Genomic DNA, 18,135 nt, shown 5'->3' on the forward strand with positions numbered 1-18,135 from the left:
CATGCCTGGCTGGTAAGAATTTATTGCCTGTTCATAACTGCCCTTCAAAAATGATGGTGAGCTGGCTTCTTGACCTGCTGCAGTCTATATTCTGTAAGCTAATCCACAATGCCCATTGGGAGAGATTTCTAGGATTTTGACTCAGCAACAGTGAATGGTAATATTTCCAAGTTAGAATGGTGAATGGCTTAGAGAGGAACTTGCAGATGGTGGTGTTCCCATGTTCCCATGCCCTTGGTTTTCTAGATGAAAATGGTCATGGGTTTGGAAGTAGCTAAGGATCTTTGGTGAATTTCTGCAGAGAATTTTGTTGATAGTACCCACTGCTACCACTGAGTGTGAGTGGTGGAGAGAGTGGATTCTTGTGGATGTGGTGCCAGTCATACAGGTTGCTTTGTCCAGAATAGTGTCAAGATTCTTGAATGTTGTTGGAGCTGCATCCATCCAGGCAAGTGGGGAATTCCATCACTCCTGACTTATGCTTTGTAGATAGTGTACAGGGGAGTCAGGAATTGAGTTACCTGCCATAGTAGTCCTAGCCTCTGACCTGCTGTTGTAGCAGTGTTTATGTGATAAGTCCAATTAAGTGTCTGGCCAATGGCAAGCCCCAGAATGTTGATAATAGGGGATTCAGCGACGGTAACACCATTAAATGTCAAAGGATGGTAGTTAGATTGACTCTTATTGGAGATGGTCATTGTTTGGCATTTGTGTGGTATGAACATTACTTGCCACTTGTCAGTTCAGGCCTGGACATTGGCGACATCTTCCTGCATTTGAACATGGACAGCTTCAGTATCTTTGGCGTCGTCAGTGGTGCCAAACATTGTGCAATCATTGGCAAACATCCCCACTTCTGAAATGATGACTTTTCAGGTGAAATGATGAAATGAGGTCATTCATGAAGCAGCTGAAGATGGTCAAGCCTAGGACACTATCCTAAGGAACCCCTGCAAAGATGTCCTAGAACTCAGATGGCTGACCTCCAATAACCATAACCCATTTTCCTATATGCCAGGTATGAATCCAACCAGTGGAGAGTTTGCCCCCAATGCCCATTAATTTGTTTTGCTCGGGCTCCTTGATTCCACTCAAGAACTCAAACTGAATGTTATTCAGCCAATTATTGCTTAGGTTCTGCTGATAGCACTGTTGATGACACCTTCCATCTGATGGGGTGGTAATTGGTCAGGTTAGATTTGCCCTGCTTTCTGTGTACAGCATGTACCTAGTCAATTTTCCACATTGTCAGGTAGATGCCAGTGTTGTAACTGTATTGGAAGAGCTTGGCTTGGGGAATGGGAAGTTCTGGAGTACAAGACTTCGACACTGTTGCTGAAAGGCTGTCAGAGCCCATAGCCTTTGCAGAATCTAGCACCTCTAACCATTTCTGATCACTTGTGGAGTGAATTGAATTTGCTAACACTGGTATCTGTAACACTGGGACTATTGGAGGAGGCTGAGATGGATCATATTCTGTCATACCTGTGCCCAAATTCTGAATGAATGATTCAATTAATGCCACTCCTCTGCTCTTTCCATGTAGCCATCAAATATTTTTTCAAATTTCCATTCAATTTCCTTTTGCAAGCAATAAATGAACCTGTTTTTACTTCCCTTTTCAGCATTGTCTTTCAGATTACAACTCACTGCAGAAAAAAAATCTCCTTATCTCTCCAAGTTCTTTTGCTACATCTTAAATCTGTGTCCTCTGGTTACTGACACTCCTATAACTTGAAATTGTTTGTCTTTATTTACCACTTTAACTATGATGTTAGTTTATTGTAGTACAATTTGTAATTTATCAGCCTAACAGTGTGAATCACCCTAATCAGGGGGCACTCCCATCAATGTGGATTCTTAATTGGTTTATGAGAGAGATTTTATTTATAGATGTCAAAGGTTAAGTGTGCCAACAGAATGAAATGATGTCATCTCGTTGTGGTATACTGGGTATCAAGGTACTTCCCAAAACCTGTGACCAGATGGGCCAGCTGTAGTTTACTTTAAGTGGGGACAGTGAGTTGTAATCAAATCCTAGTCCCAGCCCTACCCTACACAAAGAAGTATTTCCAATTGACAAGACAAGTACTGAACAGTCTCCAGTAACACCTTCAACAGGGACCATGTGGGGACAGTAAGCTTATTAATTGACTTACATCTCTATTTGCCTGCTTTAAAACCTTCCAAATATTCAGTAAGAACAAGAGAACTGCCATGTCCAACACAATTTGTCCTCGAAACAAGATGGACAAATGCGATTTACTCTATCAAACTTGTATTGCAACTATCCTGGGAACTTCGATTGTAGAATGAGCTTTAATTTGTAGTTAGCTCAAACTTCTAGATTTCACAGAAGAGTACAGGGGAGAAAGATTCCATGGGCTATGTCTAGTGGGACTTGATATCTTCAGGGAGGAAATGTGAGAGTCAGTTCTTTCATGTGAAAGAGGTGGAATTTCAGTGGAATAATTGCTACTATTTTTATTGGAAGTTTAATTTGACCTTTCATCCTTGGTAAGATGCAATGTAAGATATTGGAATTTATTTATGGGGATGTGTTTGGTATGTTTAATCAATGGCTTGTTAGTATCCACAATGTGTGCAGTGTATCCACACTTCTGCTCCAAGTCCATTTTCCATAAATTAGGTATAAATTAAAGCTGGTCTTTAATACACTGGCAGGTGAAACTGGGGCTGGTTATTGATATAAAAGGGCCATTGCTGAGAAAGTATTATCATCAGATTATTAATCCAGGTAGCCAGGTAGTGTTCTGGGGACTCGGAGTTTGAATTCAACAGATGGTTGAATTTGAATTCAGTGAAAGTCTGGAATTAAAACTCTAATAATGACCATGAATTTGTTTTCAACTGTCAGAAAAACCTATCTAGTTTACTAATGTCCTTTCGGGAAGGAAACTGCCATCCTTACCTGGTTTGACTTGCATGTGACTCCAGACCCAAAGCAATATGGTTGACTTGTAATTGTCCTCTAGGCAATTAGTGATGAACAATAAATGCTGGCCGAGCCAGTGACACCCAAATCCTGTAAATGAATTTAATAAAAAGATGTGAATTACACCTAGATGGTACTTGGAGAATAACAATGAAAAATAGTTGAGAAAAGTAAGAATAAGGTCGAGAATAATGGTTAAAATAATGAAGAAATGAGAATTTAAGATTCAGACACTCTACCCCTCTCTGGTCAGTGGATGGACATTCATCACTGTCATTAAATATAAGCTGTAGTTTGTTAACTGGTTTGTTAGCTAAACTGGAGGCAAGGCTATCTCAGGATTTGACATTAAAAGACTGAGCTGTTATTGATGTGGAGGAGTTGGTGTTGGACTGGGGTGGACAGAGTTAAAAATCACACAACACCAGGTTACACTCCAACAGGTTTATTCCATCAGGTAGTTATGGAGCAGAACCATAGACACGGAATTTATAGCAAAAGATTAGTGTCATGCAACTGAAATGATATTGAACAAACCTAGATTGTTATTAAGTCTTTCATCTTTTAGAATGGGTCGCAGGTTTCAGTTCATTAATATGTAAATCCCAGAACTTCTTTTAAGTCACAAGAGATTAGATTCCCTACAGGATGGAAACAGACCATTTGGTCCAAGTCCACACCGACCCTGTGAAGAGTAACCCACCCAGACCCATTCCCCTACTCTATATTTATCCCTGAATCATGCACCTAACACTTTGGGCAATTTAGCATGGCCAATTCACCTGACCTGCACATCTTTGGACTGTGGGAGAAAATCGGAGCACCCGGAGGAAACCCATGCAGACATGGGGACAATGTGCAAACTCCGCGCAGACAGTTGCCCGAGGATAGAATCGAACCTGGGTCCCTAATCACTGAGACACTGTGCCGCCCATTATCGAGATAACTTAACCTTTTATTTCAAAAAAAGGTGACATCTCAACTCGGCTTCTTTGCTGCACGGGACCCCCAACCAACACTACACACCAGATATATTGACGACATTTTCTTCTTCTGGACCCATGGCGAGGAGTTACTGGAACAACTACACAGTGATATCAACAAGTTTCATCCCACCATCAGCCTTACCATGGACTACCCTTTCGTATCTGTCTCATTCTTGGACACATGCATCTCCATCAAGGATGGGCACCTCAGTACCTCACTGGACCATAAACCCATGGATAATCTCACAACGCTACACTTCTCTAGCTTCCACCCTAAATATACTAAAACAGCCATCCCCTACGGACAAGTCCTACGCATACATAGGATCTGTTCAGATGAGGAGGAACATGACACACACTTTAAGGTGCTCAAGGATGCCTCATAAGAACAAGGTAAAATGCTCAACTCATCGATCACCAGTTCTAATGTGCCACAGCGAGAAACCATAATGGCCTCCTCAAAAGATAGACATGAGTTGTAACCGATAGGATACCCTCGATTATCCATTACTTCCTAGGAGCCAAAAAACTACACCATGTTCTTCGCAGCCTACAACATATTATCAATAAGGATGAGCACCTCGCTAAGACCTTTCCTACGCCTCCACTTCTTGCCTTTAAACAACCGCCAAACCTTAAGCAGACAAACTGCCCAGCCTTCAAAACAATATCAACTACAACACCATACAACCCTGTCACGGCAACTACTGCAAGACGTGTCAACATGGATACCACTATCATACATGGGGACACCATCCACCGTGTATGCGGCAGATACTCATGTGACTCTGCAAATATTGTCTATCTTATACGATGCAGGCAAGAATACCCCAAGGCATGGTACATTGACAAGACCAAGCAGACGCAACAATCACCAGATAGGACTGTTCCCTCTCAGTCAGGGAACAGTTCAGCGGTCAGGGATGTTTGGCCTCAGATCTTCGTGTGAACATCCTCCAAGGCAAACTTTGGGATAGGCAACAATGCAAAGTGGCTGAGCAGAGGCTGATGGCCAATTTTGGTATCCATAAAGATGGCCTCAAATAGGACATTTGGTTCATGTCACACTGCAGGTGACCACACTACACCAATCTCTCTCTCTCATACATGCCCTCTCACAGGCTTATACTCCATCACACTGACACACACTTTACCAAGCTTGGACTCACACTCACATTCTCACGCTCTCTCTCATGTATGCACATACACATACAAATCTTTGGGGTGAATTTATATTTGCAGATACATTCAATTTTGCTCAAAAAATGCACAATATGCAAGCAGTCAATCCATGTAATATTTTATAAATTCCACTTTGGAAATAGAGCCAGTCTGAATCAAGATTGGGAACAGACAGACTCTAACCTCACACCTTTAATGCATTGTTTGAGCTGAGATGTCATTTTATAAAATAAAATCTGTTATCTCAAGAATATGACTTAAAAGAAATTCTGGGATTTACATTTTAATGAACCAAAACCTGCAACCCATTCTAAAAGATGGAAGACTTAACAACAATATCATTTCAGTTGCATGACACCATAATCTTTTGCTATAAGTTGTGTCTTATGGTTCTGGTCCACAACTACCTGATGTAGGAGTAGTGCTCCGAAGGCAAGTGCTTCCAAATAAACCTGGTGGACTATAACCTAGTGTTGTGTGACTTTTAACTCAGTCTTTTATTGATACAGTTATGACAATGAAAAATTGATGTTTAATGGAAGTAACACCAGTGTTCATGAAACTTGTACATTATGTTTTCAAGAGGGAAACTGGAAGATACTGGATCTTTTAAATGTTGTTATGCATCATTCATGATATTGAGTAATACAATCTCTACGATGTAGCAAGAGGCCATTAAGCGCATCACGCCCGCAGGAACGCCCCAAATTGCATCCCATTAGATCCGGGTCTTATCCTAACCTGTATCTCCACATTTCCCATGGCAAATCCATCTAGCTGCACATCCCTGGACGCTATGGAACAACTTAGCATGGTCAACCCAGCTCAGGGGACATCTTTGGAATGTGGAAGAAAACTGGAATACTACAGGAAATTCACGCAGAAATTGGGAGAATGTGCAATCTCCATGCATTTATCCAAGTCTGGTAAGCAGCAGTGCTAACCAATGAGTCACTTGGAGATCGTACAAGATAGGGTAGATGTCAGACGGTCCGGGCTTTGGGGAAATACTGTATGGAGCGCTGTAAACTTGTAAGCTCAGCTGCCCCTACATGTTAGAAACGCTCTCACTCGGCCTCTTCAGCTTCAGTCCACCATCCAGTCGCACGCAGCATTCGAGTGGGCGCGGTCGTTGTTCTACCAATCACAATCTCCCTCTTTCCCGCTCTCCGGTTCCTCGCGCCGCGACAGTTGGAATTTGAACTCCTTGGCGCCAGTTCTTCAACCGTTTTCCAATTCCTTTACCGTTAAAGTTTGAGCGGCTATCCGATCCCCATTCTCAATGATAAATTTGGTGTTACAAGGTGGGGCGGAAGAATGGTGAAACACATGGTGTTTGGGAGGAACGAATCAGCATTGCCTTCACCTCACCTTTTCCCTAACCGACTGACTGTAGAGAGCATTTCCCCTAATTCAAATACCCCGGACATAGAAGTGATACCCTTCGAGAGCTGCTGGATAATCGGGTACCTTCTTTGTTGTGAGTTGGACACTACAAACCCGCTCGTGCCCCAATTTACACTTCTCCAATGTAACGATGTGGTGAACTGACCACAACACTGGAGAGCTGATGTCAACGATGTATCATAAAGCTGCATTATTTTTGTAAAATACACATTAAATAAATGAAACGACCTATACTCGTTAACATCTATTCCATTTAGTAATTCAATCAGAAAAATATGTTACAGTCTTCCAAAAAGTAGATAACTTTAAAAATTTGATTTATTTTAACTCAGTTTCTAGGTTAGTCAAAATCATTTGCTGTATCTTACTGCTGACGCTATATTATTTGTGACTGTTAAGGAAAATAAGCCTTCCTCTCTATCAATGCCTGTTGTGCTTAAATTAATTAATTAATTAAATAATTAAATTAAATTAATCAAGTCACCACCTCAACCAAACAAGGCTGGCTGATCACACAAACATCCAAACCAACTCTCAATTTCAAAAAGAATGCTAGTTCAGGCATCTTGCATGACTCTCCCAGCCATGTTACTCTATGTATGTAATTCATTGAGAACAAAATTCACACAATATAAGTATTTTTAATCGTTACACAAAGGATAAATGGTGAGAAATCCCAAAAATGATTTGGACATTTATGTAGCATGATTCCAGTAAATGTTTGTAAACTGTGGAAAGTGGGGATATTTATATGACCATATGACGCTGCTAACCTATCAACAAGAGAATCACTAGTGACCTGATTGGGTAGGCAATGAGCCATGATGCGCCTACCCACCAAACCAACTTGTTTCTTCAAAGTACGCCTATCAGCCAGGATTTCAGTGTATTATAACTTAATCAAAGAGTTGGAACTAGTCTATAAGCATCCTCAGGGTGTTTTGGAACACAGAACAGTATAGGACAGTTGATGTTGTGCTGACCATTTATCATACTCTTAAGATCAAACATACTTTACATTTTACAATCATCCATGTGCCTATCAAAGAGTTACTTAAATGTTCTTAATGTAGATGACTACTACCACTGCTGGCAGTGCATTCTACGCACCCACCACTCTCTGTGTAAGGGGCCTACCTCAGACATCTCCCCTTCTTCCTCCAATCCCCTTAAAATTATGCCCCTTTGTGAGAGCTATTTCCACCTGGGAAAAAGTCTATCCACACTATCAGTGCCTCACATGATCATCTACTCCTCTATCAAGTCACCTTGCATCCTTCTTCGCTCCCTAGCTCCCTCAACCTTTCTTCATAAGACATGCCCTTCAGTCCATTCAGCATCCTGGTAAATCTCCTTTGCACCCTGTCTAAAGCTTCCACAGCCACCCTATAATGAGGCAACCGGAACTGAACACAATATTCCAAGTGTGGTCTAACTAGGGCATTATAGAGCTGCAGAGTAACCTTGCGGCTCTTAAACTCAATTCCTCTGCTAATGAAAGCCAACATGCCGTACACCTTCTTAATAACTCTCAATTTAGGTAGCAACTTTGAAGGATCTATAGACGTGGACCCCAAGATCCCTCTGTTCCTCCACACTGCTAAGAATCCTGCCTTTAACAGTTGCAACATAGAACAGCCCTCCACACTATCCACAACTCAACCAACCTTTGTGTCATCAGCAAACTTACTAATCCACCCTTCCACTTCCTCATCCAAGTAGTTTATAAAAATCACAAAGAGCAGAGGTCCCAGAACAGATCCCTGTGAAACACCACTGGTCACCAAGCTCCAGGTTGAATACTTTCCATCTAATATCACCCTCTGTCTTCTATGGGACAGCCAATTCTATATCCAGACAGCCACATTTCCCTGTATCCCATGCCTCCTTACTTTCTGGCCTAATAGCATTGTAATTCCCCTGCCTCCAATTAAATAATTTCCCATACCATTTGTTCCTATCTCTCTCCATGACGTTACATCACAACTGTGAACTTCCTGTTAATGAAATCAAACACTCATAAAAAGCTCACCTCACCTTGTATTCTGTTAAAATGAGTGACAGAGAACTCCCAAATTAAATAAAATTTTATTCACAACTTTAAGCCCCCATTTCTCTTAATGTTTATTATCTGCCCCAACTCTATGAAAATATACTGTTCCAATAAAGAGGCTGTTGTCATCAGTGTCTCTCTTCTTCCAGCTGAAGATCGACCAGGGTCATCTTCTTTCTTTTACTGCAAATATTTTTCATATGAAAAGGTGCCCTTAATAGAGGGTGTTTTGATGGCAGCTACTCTGTCTGACTTTCAAAATGCCTGCCTTTATAACCCCCAACATCGGATTGTCTCATTGGTTCGAGGTTGGCAAAACAATAAATTCAAACTCTATTGGGTTTTAGCATCCTGAGCCATAATTTAAATTGTTGGTTAAATTTGAATTGTTGTCAAAACAGCAACCAATTCAGGTATCCATTTCAGAGCCAAATGTTACGTATTTTAATTTTTCCAATACACACTGAGACTGCTAATTAGTCATATGACAGGGTGCCTATAAGGTCTCAGTGCAAAACAGCATTTACTCTCTCTTAAAGGTACAGTACACGCCTTCAACTTCACAACAATGATTATAGTAAAGGTCAGGGAGTTGTGATCACTATCACTGAAATGTTCTCCCGCTGAGAGATCTTACGCCCGACCTGGTTCATTGCCAAACACCAAATCCAATATGGCCTCCCCTCTAGTCGACATATCTACAAATTGAGTCAAGAATCCTTCCTGGACACACCTGACAAAATCTACTCCATCCAAATTATTTGCACTAAGGAGGATCCAATCAATATTAGGGAAGTTGAAATCACCCATGACAGCAACACTGTTACTTCTGCACCTTTCCAAAATCTGCATCCCAATCTGCTCCTCCATGTCTCTGTTGCCACTGGGGGGGTCTATTGAAAACTCCCAATAAAGTCACTGCTCTTTTATTGTTTCTGACCTCCACCTATAATGACTCAGTAGACAAACCCTCCTCGACAATCTCCCTTTCTGCATCTGTTATACAATCCCTGATTAGCAATGCCATTCCCCCACCTCTTTTACCTCCCTCCCTGTTCCTTTTGAAACATCTAAACCCTGGAACATCCAACAACCATTCCTGCTCCTGTGATATCCAAGTCTAAGTAATGGTCACAACATCATAGTTCCAAGTACTGATCCATGCTCTAAGTTCATCACCCTTATTCTTGACACTTCATGTGTTAAAATAGACAAACTTCAACCATCACACTGACTGCAACTTTGCCCTATCTATACTTCCTCACCGACTGTCTGCAGTTGTATCTGCCTATCCACCAGCTACCCCAACCTCTAATCTGTAGCTCCAGTTCCCACTTCCTGCCAAACTAGTTTAAACCCTCCTGGAGAGCTCTAGCAAACCTCCTACCCAGGATATTGGTACCCTTCCAGTTCAGGCGCAACTCATCCTGTACAGGTCCAGCCTTCCCCAGAAGATATCCCAATGTCCACATATCTGAAGCTCTCCAACCACAACCACTCAGACTTCCCCAGTTTCCTCATTTCCCCTCCCCCCCACCTTGTCTCAATCCCAACCCTCGAACTCAGCACCACCTTCCTAACCTGTAATCTTCTTCCTGACCTCTCCGCCCCCACCTCCACTCCGGCCTATCACCCTCACCTTAACTTCCTTCTTCCTATTGCACTTCCAACGCCCCTCCCCCAATTCCCTCCTCCCTACCTTTTATCCTGGCCTGCTTGGCACACTTTCCTCATGCCCGAAACATCGATTCTCCTGCTCCTTGGATGCTGCCTGACCTGCTGTGCTTTTCCAGCAACATATTTTCATATCTGAAGCTCTCCCTCCTACACCACATATTCAACTGCACTCGCTCCCAGTTCCTAGCTTCGTTAGCCCATGGTACTGGTAGCAATCCTGAGATTACTACTCTGCTCATCCTGCCTTTTAGCTTCCAACCTATACTCACTTTTCAGGTCCTCATCCCTTTTCCTAGCGATGTCATTAATACCGATGTGTACCACAACTTCTGGCTGCTCATCCTCCCCCTTAAAGAATTCTGAAAACTTGATCCAAGACATCCTTAACCCTGGCACTCGGGAGGCAACATATCATCCAGGAGTCTCATTTGCACCACAGATTCTCCTGCCTGTTCCTCTAACCATTAAATCTCCTATCACTATTGTTCTCCAATTCTATACCCTTCCCTTCTGAGCCACAGAGCCAGGCTCAGTGCCAGACTGGGCAACTGTGGCTTTCCCCTGGTAGGTCGACCCCTCCCCAACAGTATCCAAAGCGATATACTTGTTATTGAGGGTAATGGCCTTAGGGGATCCCTGCACTGACTGACTATTACCTTTCCCTTCAAAGTTTGGGAGAAGACTTTAGCTCGGGTACTCGTTGTTGTGGTTCTGTTCGCCGAGCTGGGAATTTGTGTTGCAAACATTTCGTCCCCTATCTAGGTGACATCCTCAGTGCTTGGGAGCCTCCTGTGAAGCGCATCTGTGACGTTTCCTCCAGCATTTAACCACTCTGTCTCCAGCAGAGACAAACCGCTATAAATGCTGGAAGAAACATCACAGAAGTGCTTCACAGGAGGCTCCCAAGCACTGAGGATGTCACCTAGACAGGGGACGAAACATTTGCAACACAAATTCCCAGCTCGGTGAACAGAACCACAACAATTACCTTTCCCTCTCCTGACAGGCAACCAGCTCCTTTATCCTGTAACTTATCCTGACTACCTCTATAACCCTTCTCTATCATCCCTCAGCCTCCTGAATGATCTAAAGTTCACCCAGCTCCAGCTCCAATCCAGTTCCTAATGCAATCTATGAGGAACTTGAGTTGGGTGCACTTCTCGCAGGTGAACTCAGCAGGGACACTAGTGGTGACCCTTAACTCCAACATCCTGCAAGAGGAGCATGCAATCCCCCTTGCTTCCATCCCCTCTGCTCTAAATTGTCAAAAAAATTTTAAAAATTTCTTACCTTACCAACTCTGGACACAGTCTTTTTTTTTGGTTAGAAGAGGAGGATGGATGGGAGACACTATATGTGTAGTGTTTTGGGTTTGCCACTATCTAAATATATTAGTTCTACTATCCAGCAGTCCCTGTGTCTGCTTCTGCTCCTATTCAGCCTACGCTTTGCTGATTTACGAGGTAAGTATTTAATATTCTAACTTCCCTTCCTGGCTGCCCCCAGCTCATGCTTTCTTGACTCCCATTGCTGAAATGGAGACTGCTGATTCATGAGATAAGTATCTAATATTCCAATTTACCCCCCAGTTGCCCCCTGGCTTGTGCTTTCTCAACTCCTGTTGCTGAAACGGAGGCTGTTGATTCACGAGGTAAGGATTTTGTATTCCACCTAACCTTCCCGGCTGCCCCTGGCTCGCGCTCTCTCAACTCCCGCTACTGAAATGGAGCTTTGTTTCAAATTATCTATAGGTTACTGGTGGGAGAATGGAAATAGAGGGGCTGTTTGAAGATGATACATTTGACAAACTTGTGATGCTATTTTGATGATTTCGATTTATAGTGGAGGTACTGTGCAGAGTGAGGAGATGTAGCAAAGAATGAAACAAAATAAGAAGGAAGAACCCATATGTCTAAAACCTCTGAGCTGTCTTTATCTCTCTCTCCAGATGTAATTTATTGGAGTTCCTCCAGAAATGTGTATGCCTAGCAGGAGCCAGGTTCTGTGAAACCGCTGAGGTGAATGAAGACTTTATCATTGAATAATAAAGGATCAGTAATATGGTGCTTTGGAACATAACAGCATTGAAATGTAGGTGACATTAGAAGCATTACTTTATAGCATTAGAGCCTTCTGTACATTATCATCCCCAATATGAGTTGTGTTACCTAAACTTTTTATTTCTGATGAACAACAGATGCCAATTAGTTAAACTGGGTAAATCACCAGTTCCAGTGGAAGGATTGAGGACTCAGCTGGAATTAGCTGAATTTAAATATTATTTTCTAGGATGATAAGGAACTCTAAGACAGAATTCTGGCACTCAAGCAGTTGCACAAGCACAGCACCCTTAATGCAGCAAAGCATTCCAAGGTGTTTCACAGGACTAGTGTGGGGAAAATACTCCGCGCAGGATATTAGGAGTAGAATTAAGTGAGATAATCAAGGGTTTGGTGCAAAGGATGGCTTTTAAGGAGGTTCTTGAGGGTGCAATAGAAAGCAAGAAGAAATAGGAACTCCTGAGATTGAAGATCAGCTGTTCAACCGCAGAGTAGGGGAAAGGATTTTGTGTGACTAAATGGGGTGAGTTAAGGCAAAGGAGTAGGAGAGAAGCATGCATGTGCATCTGTACATGCATATGTATGTGTATCTTCATGTGTCTGTGTTTCTAGCAGTGTAAGTATGTGAACACAAGGACAAGGATGGGCCCTTTAGTCCCAAGCCATGAATGCATTTTTACTCCATTTGTTCATTTTGCTCAATCCCAATCTAACAAAAAAAAATACCTTTTCAATTGATTAGGTTACTTACTTACAGTAGTGGAACCAGGCCCTTCAGCCCAGCAAGTCCACACCGACCCTCCAAAGAGCAACCCACCCAGACCCATTCCCCTATATCTAACACTACAGGCAATTTAGCATGGCTAATTCACCTGACCTGCACATTTTTGGACTGTGAGAGGAAACCGCAGCACCCGGAGGAAACCCACACAGACACAGGGAGAACGTTCAAACTGCCTGAGGCAGGAATTGAACCCAGGTTTCTGGTGCTGTGAGGCAGCAGTGCTAACCACTGTCCACCCACATGATCTAACCTCATCAGCTTTTGATGGAATGTGTTCCACATTTCCACTGGCACTTCTGTGAGAAACTGCTTCGTGACATCACCCCTGAATAAAGTCAGAAGTCACGTGACACCAGGTTATGGTCCAACAGGTTTATTTGAAATCACAAGCTTTCAAAGCATTGCTCCTTTGTCAGCAGCGCTCCGAAATCTTGTCATTTCAAATAAACCTGTTGGACTATAACTATTGAGTGATTTCTGACTTTGTCCACCCCAGATCAATACCAGCACCTCCACATCATAGACACCCGAAAGACCTAGCTCTAATTTAAAAATTGTGCTTTCTTCTTCTAAACTTTACAACCAAAGAAAATAGCTTCTCTATTTACCCTTTCCAGTATTTTAATCATTTTGAATGCCTCAAATATGTCATTCCTCAGTCTTTAGTACTCAAGAGAGTACAAGTCCAGTTTGTAAAACCTGCCCTCATACTTTTACTTTCTGTATAATTCTGTTGAATCTGCACTATTTCCCTTCAAAGACTAAGAGTTATATAAGACTTAAATTAAAAATGATTTGGAGATACCGGTGTTGGACTGGGGTGTATAAAGTTAAAAATCACACAACACCAGGTTATAGTCCAACAGGTTTAATTGGATGCACTAGTTTTTGGAGCGCTGCTCCTTTATCAGGAAGCTAGTGCTTCCAGTTAAACCTGTGGGGCTATAACCTGGTGTTGTGTGATTTTTAACATCAATTAGAAAGCCTTTGACTACCTCAGGGTGTCTCAAAGCATTTACAGCCAATTAAATATTGTAGCAACCAACTGTTGTGAAGTCAGGACGCATATTAGTTATACCCTTCCTGAGACGGAATGACCAAAACTGTGTGCAGTACTCCAAAGGTTGTTTAAATGGAACTCTATACAACTGTAACATAACTTTCATTTTATTAGTTTTTAAAATTAATTTTGACTGTCCACTAGATTACTGTACATAGATCTTCAAAACTCTTTGCTCAACTGCAGTTCCTAGTTTGTTAACATTTAGTAAATACTCTGACCTACCTTTCTTAGGTACAATGAGGATGGCCTTATTCTTCATCTATATTGAACTCTACCTGCTACAGTTTTACCAATTTAACCTACCAATAACCATTTGACATTCCTTGCTTCAATGTGTACTGTTTATTGTACTGTCAAATGTGGTGTTACCAACAAACATGGTTGAATGGTTTTCTATGTCTTTGTTTAAGATGTCGGTAAATATTATGAAAGGAGGAGACTTATTTATGATACTCAGAAACATCAAAAGTCACATTCTATCAATTTCAGTGTGTGTCCATTATCACAGTGCTCTCTATCTTTCAACTAATTCCCTATCCCTACCCATCTTAATAGGTTGCTCCATCTTTATGTATTCTACCTTTCACTAATGGCCTCGTATGAAACCTTAGTGAATATTTTCTACATAGCCCATGTTACAAACATCCATAGACATCATTACCTTTCACTTGAGTGATCCTCTCAAGAAATTCAACTAGGTTAGTTCATTAGGATTTATTCTTTACAAAGAATGGCTTTATCTGATCAGTTCACGATTGTCCAAGTGGTCAATCATTTTGTTCTTCTAACTTATACAAAAGCTTATCTTTCTTTGAATGTGTTAGTTGTAAATGCCTATGGGTGTGTCCATTCCCTGTCAGACAATTCCACTTGGAGGGCTGTACCCCAGCTGTTGGTTGAACCTGTTATAACTCAGCATTTCCAATGACCACAGTATTGGTTTTAAATGTGGCCTCCACCATAGATTCATAGACCACTTCCGCTGGCAGCTTATTCTACACATGCACTACCCTCTGCATGAAAAACTTGTCGCTTAGGTCACTTGTAAATCTTTCCCGTCTTACCCTAAACTTACATTTTCTAGTTCTGGACTCCCCCACCCCAGGGAAAAGACTTGTCTATTTACCCTATCCATGCCCCTCATGGTTTTATAAACCTCTATAAGGTCACCCATCAGCCTCCGACGCTCCAGGGAAAAACAGCCACAGCCTATTAAGCGTCTCCCTATAGCTCAAACCCTCCAATTCCAAGATCTTTAATTTTTTTCTGAATTCTTTAAAGAAAGGATGTTGTGAAACTTGAAAGATCTTGAAGAATAGATTCTGCAAACTATAATACCCATTAAGGTTGAACATGCTAATATGTTGAGGGAAGGCTACATAGGTGAGAATTTCACATACCACATAAATCAGGATATCATGTCCTTCCTTGAGAAATTGGTAGGAGTGCCTGAGGCGGGACTGATTGTGTGTTGGGATTGAGGGGAGGTAGGAAGAATGCATGGGTGGGAATTAGGCATAAAGGAAAGTCATTGTGTATCTCAGTCAGTTCACAGCTTCATGGGCAATTGTGAAGTTACACTGAACTTTTATAAGGTTCTGGTTAAGCCACAACTTGTGTAGTCCATCCAGTTCTGATCACTGCACTTTAAGGAAAGGTATTTTTGAGGGAGTACAATTGGAATTTACCAGAATGATTCCAGGGATGAGGGATTTTAGCTCAAAGGGTTGGAAAGACAGAGGTAGTAGCACTTTTGAGCAAGAGAGTTTGGGGAAGATTTGATAGAGGTGTTTACGTTTATGGTAGGTTCATGGCAGGTAGAGAAAAGTTGTTTGTGTTACCTGGTCATTACAAAAAGTAGGAGACATAAATTTAAGGTTTAGGGATGTCGGGAGTTGGAAAGGGATATACTGAAAATTGTTTTTATGTCAGTGGCAATGACTTAAAACTTGCTGCTAAGAATGGTGCAAGTAAAGAAAATGACTAATTTTAAAAGGATGTGGAGTAAGATTTGGAAAAGTGTGAAATTGTCCATTTTGACAGAAATAATTTAAAAAACATTATCTAAATGGTGAGAGGTTGCAGAGATCGGGGTCTCCTAGTACACGAATCACAGAAGGTTAGTATACTGTACCACAAGTAATCAGGCAAGCTAATATAATGTTATGTTTATTGTGAGGAAAATTGAATCCAATAGTAGGGAGGTTATGCTTCAGTTATATAGGGCATTGGTAAGACCACATCTGGAGTACTTTGTACAGTACTGATTGCCATTCTTATGGAAGGATGTTGATGCATTGGAAGCAATTCAGAGAACGTTTACTAGACTAACACCTGGAATGAGCAGATAGGCTTTTGAGGAAAGACAGAGACTATGCCTGAATCCTCAGGAGTTTAGGAAAGGCAGAGATGACTTAATTGAAACATACAAGATCCTGACGGAACTTGACTGGGTGAATGTTGAAAGTATCTTTTCTCTTATGGGACAATCTAGAACTAGGGGTTATAATTTAAAAATAAGGGTGTGCCTATTAAAAACACAGATGAGGAATCATTTTCTTCCCTTGAGGAGCGAGTGTCTTTGGAATCAATTCCTCAAAAGGCAGTCGATGCTGAACTTTTATATATTTTTTAAGGCAGAGGTAGATAGATACCAAGGGGATGCGTTAGGGATTAGGGAATGTAGAGTTGAGGTTATTAAAATCAGATCAGTCTTATTGAATGGCAGCAGGTCTCAAAGGGCTGAATGACCTACTTTTATTCTTTTTGTTAGTATGACATTGAATGGGTACTCATGAGAAAATCTGCAGGACTAAAGGGATTGGATTTGACTATATGCTCTACAGGGCTGAATGGCCTCCTTCTGTATCATAATGATTCTATAGCACTATAACAATGTGGTATTCTGTTGCTACATGTAGTCTGCCCTTAATATAAATACAAGCTGTGGCTGCTGCTAAGGTATACACTTCTAAAAAGCTTAATTGTTGTTAATATCTAATAACACAAGGTTTAAGTACTTGGTGAATGAATGGTACAGAGTTGAAGTGGAGAAAATGGATGGAAGGAAGTGATGAGGTGGTATGTTTGAGGGCCATATTAATATGGAGATTAGCTGTGAAAAAGGTTCACATTATTTGTAACTAGATGCTCAGGAACCTATAATGTATTGTATTTTGAAGGTAGCTTCAATTTCACAGATGCAGTAAACATACCTGGATTTTGATACATATACTCCCCAGGATTACAGTCAGTCAGTCTAATGCTGTCAAAATTAGATTTCTTCAGCAACACAAGCTTGAACGGCCTATCTCCCTTCTCAGTATACTTTGTGTAGAAGGAAACCAATTATTCCTGATGGGACCTATATGTCTCGTGTACTTCCATCTCAGTTCCTGAGCACATAAAAATGCCAAAAGGAACTCTTAAAAAGGGAACTTCCTCTTTCTTGCACATTAATGTATAAATACTGTCTTTTTATTAATTGTGGACTGAATAGAGAAAATAATTGTTTCATTGGATTACAAGGATTGTTGCATGGTTTAAAAAGCAAATAACTTAATACTATGAACACTGTTGCACAACTATGGGTAACAGCAGTGGTTACAGGTGAACTGAAACCGAAGATTTACAAGTGGAAATTCAGCTATCAATCAGCTACCTGTTGCTAACTGGTCCCAAGCCTTCTGTCTCCCAACAACTATGTGATTGGTTCTCAGGTATCCAAACAGCTTGGAGCTGTGGAAAAAAAAAGGTATAGAGGGGCTTAGAAGATGACCAAAGAGCTCGATTTGTTCTCTGCAGAAAAATGTTTTAAGTCTGAGGAAAACCAATTAATCTTTCATTCAGCAGTTACTGTTGTCTGTGATCTTTAATATGCCAAAGACCTCTAAATCAATGAGCTAGCCACCATGCCTCTGGCAAACAAGTGGAAGCATCTGGGAAAGGGAAGACTGAGAAACAACAT

The sequence above is a fragment of the Hemiscyllium ocellatum genome, chromosome 37 (genome assembly GCF_020745735.1).
Source record: "Hemiscyllium ocellatum isolate sHemOce1 chromosome 37, sHemOce1.pat.X.cur, whole genome shotgun sequence".
Taxonomy (NCBI): domain Eukaryota; kingdom Metazoa; phylum Chordata; class Chondrichthyes; order Orectolobiformes; family Hemiscylliidae; genus Hemiscyllium; species Hemiscyllium ocellatum.